Source organism: Cornus florida, unplaced genomic scaffold (assembly GCF_030987335.1).
Source record: "Cornus florida cultivar Cherokee Brave unplaced genomic scaffold, ASM3098733v1 CherokeeBrave_3.0.0_Hap2_Chr03, whole genome shotgun sequence".
Classification (NCBI taxonomy): Eukaryota; Viridiplantae; Streptophyta; class Magnoliopsida; order Cornales; family Cornaceae; genus Cornus; species Cornus florida.
In genome coordinates, this window is record NW_026775573.1 from 88,726,560 (window position 1) to 88,735,057 (window position 8,498).

Sequence of the window (8,498 nt, forward strand, 5' to 3'; positions counted from 1 at the left end):
CCATGACATTGGCTGACAGCAACCTATTTTTGCTGATTTTGCTGAAACAGAGAGCTTTTGGACCCTTAAATGAATATTTTTAGAAAAACACAAAGAAGAAACCCCCTTTAAAATCATGTTTTCGAGCTGACCAAGTCAAAAGAAATTTTTAATTCTGACTGCCGAACAACGAAACAGAAAGCAACAATCAGCCGAATGATGAAACAAAAAGCAAAAATCAGCCGAACGACGAAACAGAAAGCAACAATCAGCCGAACGACGAAACAGAAAGTGGAAAAAGCTGCTGCTGCAATGCATGGTGAAGTACTAGGTCCAACCTAAGGCTATACATACATTCCAATGATCCGAAACAAGTTTCTAAACAAACTATAAAAGTAAATTGGCATACATGTCAAATACATCGTAAAAGGTGTACTTATGTGCACGTTACATATATGGAATCAAATATACAAGTTTTAACATATAGAACTACAAAATAACATTTCATGCTAACATTTGCATGAAATGTAAACTTAAAAGCTACAAGTCATCCAAGGAATGACTTGTATCTCGAACCAAGGTATCCGTACTAAAAATAACCCGGTAACTTCGGGGTGAGTAAACAAGTTACTCGTAGGGAATAAGCATGCATAGACCTAGCATTTTACAAAATTATCACCTTAAGGTGAAATAAGTCAAAGGGGTTCATGCCACCTAACGTCTATGTCAAAATGAGACTCGGGGAGCATCATAAGCTACTTTAGAGTATTTCTAGCATAAACCACATCCTTCATGTAATTTAAACAACATAGGAGCACATAGTGTAACGCAACAAGACATAGGTATCCAAAGTTATCAACTTTTAACCTTGAATGCAATAACTACTGAAACGGTTCATGCCATCTAGAATCTAAGTCAAGATGCTTACGTACGATCATTCCTAAGTCATATCAACATGAAGCAATATGAATCAAGATATCTATGAAATTGAACAAGGTTGGGACATTCCACATAACACGACAAGATTTAAATATTCAAGAAATACTACTTGAAATTTAAAAAGGGAAATAAAGGGTAAAGCATGATGTCTATGTAATTTAAACAAGGTTGGATCATCCTATATAACACGAAAAGTTTTAAATCTTCAAGGAATGCAACACTTGAAATTTAAAGAGTGAAATCAAGGCAAATCATAAAGTCTATGCAATTAAATAAGGTTAGAACATTCCATATGACACGAAAAGGTCTTAAATCTTCAAAGAATACAACACTTGACATTTAAGGAGTGAAATCAAAGATGGAACATAATATCTATGCAATTAAACAAGATTGGAACATTCCACATAACACGACAAGTTTTAAATCTTCAAGGAATAGCAAGTTGAAATTTAAAGAGTGAAATTAACCAATGTGGATAATCAGATATCGCCAAGATTAAAACCGTACTCTTGGGATCACTTTAAGGCTACTAACCCATGAGTACCTTCCCCTAGTGTGCACTATAATATAAGGAACTCTCTATCTCCCATACTAGAACCAAGTCCTAGCCATGTCAATTCTTGATTGATATCACCGAGTTTCCAAAATCAATGTGATGACCATGGTTTTTAGGCCAGCATGTCCTGTGATGAACCGTAAGGATGATCTGATAACGGATCCGAATGCGGACGCGAAAATAGAAAACAAGAAGCACGCAGATATGTTATCACACCAGAACATGATAGTGACACAGAATATGTTATCAGGAAGCATATATACACAAAAAGCATGCTCAACCAATGATAGATGTCTCAAAACACCTGAACATGTGAACATGTTATCATACAAGACATGTTATCAAGATACAAATGACAAATCAAAGCAAAACAACATGACCATGATATGCACGCAAAACCCGTCATCCAAGGTATTCGAAGCCGGACGCTCTGATACCACCTGTGACGACCCTGGTTTTTAGGCCAACGTGTCCTGTGATGAACCGTAAGGATGATCCGATAACGGATCCGAATGCGGTAGCGAAAACAGAAAACAAGACTCTAAGAAGTCAAAGTGACCTTCCATGAGGTCGTGGAACTCAACAAGAACTGATGCAGAAGCAAAAGATCGAAAATATGACAAATAAGCCCCCAGGGGCAAAATAGTCATTTCTAAAAACTGTAGATTCGGGTGCCACCGAGCACACCGCTAGAAGGACAACGAAAAACTAATCAAGATGGACTCAAGAATCGCATAATTCGGAGTCCGAACGAAGGAGAAACGGCATGACGAAGAAAAACGAGCACTTAAAGCAAAAAGGGTAAACTGATAATTATCCAGGAAGAACCGGGTGCAACCAAGTACACCGTTGGAAAGACAGCGAAAAATTAGTCAAGTTCAAAAAAAAACTCACTTGAATCGGAGTCCGGACGAAGGAGAAAAGCCCAAAAGAAGAATTGACGTCGCGGCGGCCCGACGAGGGGCCATGGCGACACGGCGCCCATGCGCGAGCCCACCGGCGTGCATGCCGGCGCCCAAAGACATGGCTGGTGGCAGCCCTTGGCTGCTGCTACATTTTTTTTTTGATCTGTCCAGAACTGAGGCTTGAAACGGAGGTAAAGACGAGCTTTTCTAGAAAAACACGAAGAAGAAACCCCCCCTAAAATCGAGTTTTCTAGCTGACATTGCAGACGGAATCGAAAAAAACTCACTGTGAAATCCCCAAAATGCCCCTAGATCAGAACTGAACAAGAGGGTCATAAAGCTGCTAAATGAAAACTGGAAGCTGAAACTTCACGAGGGATTTCCGGTACCAAGACGACATTTTCTGGAAAAACACGAAGAAGAAACCCCCCCTAAAATCATGTTTTCTATTCAACCATGTCAAAAGAAGAAAGTAAAACCGATGTGAAAGGTCCATAATGCCCCTAGATCAGAATATGCAAAAAAAAAAATGCGAAATGAATTCACAAGAGGCTCAAATCACAAACGATAAGGTTTTGCCCGGAAACGACCATGCACGCAAACGTAACTTACCTATTTGGATGTGCTACAATGGTCCACGACTTAAAAATACCACCGATACAAAATCCGACCCCCCAACGGGCAAAAAGACAAAAATGGAACTTGGAATGAAAACTCGGAATCCAAAAATACAAAACGGGATCAAATGACCGTTTGGCCCTTGGCCACACTTCAAACATGATTTATGAGACCCTATGAAAGAATGAGAATGGAATTCCCACACCCGATGCAACCATGGTGAAGCAATGACTTGCGATTTTTCAAGATTTTCACAATATTTCATGAAGTTAAAAAGTACATAGAATACAATATAATGTTCATTGGCCTCCGGCCTCATCTCATACATATCAAATACATTGAAAGAAGTGTACTTAAGTACACATTACATACATGGAATCAAATATACATATTTTGACATATAAGTCTACAAAATGACATTTCATGCTAACATTTGCATGAAATGGAAACTTGAAAGCTACACGACATCCAAGGAATGCTAGGCGTCACGAACCAAGTCTTCGTACCTGAAATATGCCCCAGTATCGTAGGGGTGAGTAACATAAAGCTACTCGTAGGAGATGAGCATGCATCGACCTAGCATTTTACAAATTTATCACCTTAAGGTGAAACATGTTAAAGGGGTTCATGCCACCTAACGTCTATATCGAAATGAGACTCAGGGAGCATCCTAAGCTACCTTAGAGTGTTTCTAGCATAAATCACATCATCTATGCCATTTAAACAATATGGAAGCACGTTATACAAAGCAATAAGATAAAGGTTCGTAAAGGGATTAACTTGCAATCTCGAATACAGAAACAACTAAAGTGATCATGTCACCTAACGTCTATGTTCTAAATAAGTCTAAGGAATCATCCTAGGCCATGCTGAATAATCAAACCGCAATTTACAACTTCAATGCAATCTAACCACATAAAAGCATATTATACAAGGCAACAAAATACAATTTCTTAAAGCTATCAGCTTGAAATCTAAAGCACGAAAACAACAGAAGTGGGTCATGCCACCTAACGTCTAAGTTATAAATGAATCAATAGGATCAATCCTAAGCTTTGTTAGAACGTCAAAACATAATTTTCAATATCGATGCAATTTAACCAACATTGGAACTTCCAATACAACGCATAAAGCACAATTTCGCAAAGTTAACATCATGTAACTTAAAATGGAACGACAAATAAGAAACAACAAGTTACAACATCATCTAGTTATCAACTTGAAAATCAAATACGAAATCAAACAAAGTGGATACTCGGACGTCACGGCGGATCAGACCGACAACATAGTTACTTTAGGGTTACTAGCCCATGGGTAACCTTCCTATGTGCGCACTAGACTATATACAGAGGGACTATCCCCCGTACTAGAACCACGTCCTAGCCATAGTCAAACAACGACATCCCCAAGTTTCCAAAATCAACAAGTTGTGCAACAACGCATATATCAACAGGAATATGCAAGATAATCAACTATCTACTAAGCACAACCAAATTTGGAAACCTATACAATACATGCTCTAAATCCACAACTAATATGATATGATGAATGTCGAATCTTCAGTGTGCGATTCGTTACACGCTATGCATGAAAGATGTTAAACACGAAGTGTGCAAATCATTACACAATGCAACAATATATTCAATAAGGAAAACATATTCTCATGAATACAAACATAGCAACTATGTTACCCAACAAAACATAACCAAATGAATATACAACAAGTCCAAGTCCATGATTTGAATATAGAAACCACTTCTAAAACATAACTAGATCATGGAGCAAATTGATAGAATTTAAATAGATAAACACAATTAAATTCTCTAGATTCCGATCCAATTTCAAATAACCTCAATTTAATACATGTTAAAGGACATGGCATGGTCATCACCTATATCCATTCTAAAACTCAATTAGGTTGTTGGAACAACAAGGTAGAACTTTAATTAAATCATGCTAATTTAATTACCAAGGTTCTAAAGCAACTTCAAATGGTCCACAATTAATATATACTAGTAAACAAGTCATGGCCAATACAAATATCAAGTTAAAATCTTAATTAAGCTAATGGGACCACAAAATAGATTTTAATTAATTCTTTTAATTAAAATCTCTAGATTTTCAAACTTAACCAAATGCTCTCAATTTAACATATCTTAGAGAACATGCCAAGGACTAATGTAATATCACATTACAAGCTTATTTCATTCAATTTAAGACCATGTGAATTAAACTTTCACTAAAGTTAAATATAAAACAAAAGTTGCAATTCTCATGCAATAAATCCCAATTTAATACATGTGAACAACCATACCAAAACTTAATTGTCTAGCATGCCACAATACAATTCCAAGTTGTATATCACCGTGAGGATTAAATCTTAAACATGGAATTTAATTAAATAAAAGGTTTCAAAACCTAACCGAATATTCTAAATCAAATATATGTGAAGCTATATGGCATGTAAATCAAGAATATCAAGTCGGAATTTAAATAGAGTGAATAGTGCACTCGGGGCAAATTAATTAATCAAATTAATTAATAATTACTAATTTTCAAAACACCTCCAATCACTTTCAAATTCAACTATGCTGGAGAGCATGCTAAGGCCTAATTTAATATGCTAACACATATTGATTTTAAGCTGGTTAAGGCCATGTGAATTAATCTTTCACCTAAGATAAATATTAAAAAAAATCTTTAATACTTATTCAAATGTTCCAATTTTAATACACGACAATGGGCATATCAAGGGGCAATATAAAATCATGCTACATGTTTAAACCAAGTCATGAGCAACCGGAAAAATTAGATCCCGTACAAGAAAAATAAATAATAAAATCTCTAGATTTTATATTTAATCATGCAAACAAGTAGTATAAGCATCACAAGCATACTATATAACAAGAATTTAAACCTAAAACATCCCCTACCTCAATTTGAGATGAAAATCTCAAATGCCATCAAAATAGAACGGCTCCGAATCCGACGAAACTACTAGGTTTTGTCGGGGACAACGCCGTGAACATAACCCACATGAAAGCCCCATCAAAATCATAACTTGACCTCAAAACCAGACTCAAGAAATGGTCAAAACTGAATTCTAATATGGGGGAAAGGTACAGCACGGCAAGGGGAACAACAACCGTTAAGGCCGAAGACTTTCCATCAAGGAAAAGTGAACCAAAAGATGAGAGAGAAGATGGCAGCACCCCTTGGGCTGCCATGGGAGCTCCAGGTCATGCATGAAGAGGGGAGAAGATGAAAAATGAAATAACTCACCCCCCTTTTATAGAAATCTCAAAAAGTGCCCCGAACGGGCCCCGCCGGGTCCGAAAAAGTAAAATTTGAGCAAACGCGCTCAAATAGCAAAAATTTGTGAACGAAAAAGATTCAAAATGATAAAATATGAACAACAGCAGAAATGGCGTCAAAAACCGAGTCCCGACCAGAATGTTATGCCCAAAACAAGTTTGGCACAAACCGGGGCCAGAAACCCTAAAACTGGAAAACACCGACCAGGAGGAAATTCCAAGAGTACATAACTCGACGAAATACGAAAATGAATCCCGTACGAGGATCCAAGCTCAAACAAGACATTTTGCAATAACTTTCATTAATTGCACAATTGCCCCTCCAAAAAGTGAAAACTGCACTTATGGCCCAGAATAAAAATATCTTCCAAAAATATTTTCTTAAAAACCCCTGAAATAAAATATCTTCAAAAGATATTTGCGAAAAAACACCCCAAGAAAAGAGAATAATTTCAAAGAACTTTGCATCCATGCCCCTATGGACACCGGGAGCAACCAGAGTACTTTCTTGCAAAAGTAAGGATACGGATTTCGTGGAAACCACTCAAGATGGAGATACATGAAGTCAAAAACCAACTCCGAACACAAGAAGTGTGGTTACGCCAACAAAGTGTCAAACGGGGAAAAGACAAAATAGGGAAAATGACGAAATAGGGAAAATGACGAAAAGTGAATAGTGTCGAAAAACGAAAAATATGAAAATGACTCGGTCCTCAAAGGAAGTTGTCAATCCACGGAAAAGAGTCTCGGGAACCAATTCCGAGCACTCGAGATGACACCAAGCGACACGAAACAGAGCTCAGAAAAGAAAATTAAATGAAAAAATTTCATTCGTAAAATTTCAGGAAAAAGGAAAGGAAGGCAAATGACTGGGTTGTTACAACCTACCCTCCTTAAAGGAATTTCGTCCCCGAAATTAGGAACATACCAGAGAGAACAGAATAATGACCGAACAAAAGGTTAAATCAAAGGATAGCTCACAACGCACTGAAGGACAAATCCTGAAGTCTAAAGATCAACTGAAGGAACGCGAAACCATGAACTGAGGCAACACCTCATACGAATCGGCACGTTAACTCAACGTCAACCACCGAAAGAATCCCAAGAAAACAAAACGTCAAACACAGTGAAAGTAGAGAGTGACAAGGTAGTACGAACAGTGACCAGAACCCGCCCACACTTACTCGTCAGCAAGGTAGCATGGCGGTATAAGGCACTAGTTCATAACATGCTCCGGAAGGGAACTTTTCGATACAAATGGCATCAATGTCAAAAATGAGCATTACCAAAAGCACCGCGGGAACCAGGCATCTACAAGAGTTAGGGTAGCTAATCCCAAGACTCTGACAACAATGATACTGGCACCGTTATGCTTAAGGCCTTAGATCTAAAAGCCACGATGGAAAAGGAAATGAAACGGTGCCTCCCTGGCCCATGTCTCACTCCACCAAACAAGGAAAAGGAAATGAATCGCAGTCGTCTACGCTCACATGAGCCTCACTCGCATCAACCAACAGAACAGACAAGAAGGTTCCCTACATGGGTCCTCACAGAATGAATTTATCGTATCCAAGGAAGAAACTCGTGAAACAAGAACGCATCCAAGGGATACGACAGATCCTAAGAGACAATGCAAAAACCTGATATAAAGTAAACAAGTAGCATGCAACATAGCATAACTATCTACTCACACAAGTAGTAAACAAGTTGCCACATAAGCAAATATGCATGTTATCAAATCAAACATGTTATCAAGAAGCACGCAGATATGTTATCACACCAGAACATGATAGTGACACAGAATATGTTATCAGGAAGCATAATTTCAAAGAACTTTGCATCCATGTCCCTATGGACACCGGGAGCAACCAGAGTACTTTCTTGCAAAAGTAAAAATACGGATTTCGTGGAAACCACTCAAGATGGAGATACATGAAGTCAAAAACCAACTCCGAACACAAGAAGTGTGGTTACGCCAACAAAGTGTCAAACGGGGAAAAGATAAAATAGGGAAAAGGACGAAATAGGGAAAATGACGAAAAGTGAATAGTGTCGAAAAACGAAAAATATGAAAATGACTCGGTCCTCAAAGGAAGTTGTCAATCCACGGAAAAGAGTCTTGGGAACCAATTCCGAGCACTCGAGATGACACTAAGCGACACGAAACAGAGCTCAAAAAAGAAAATT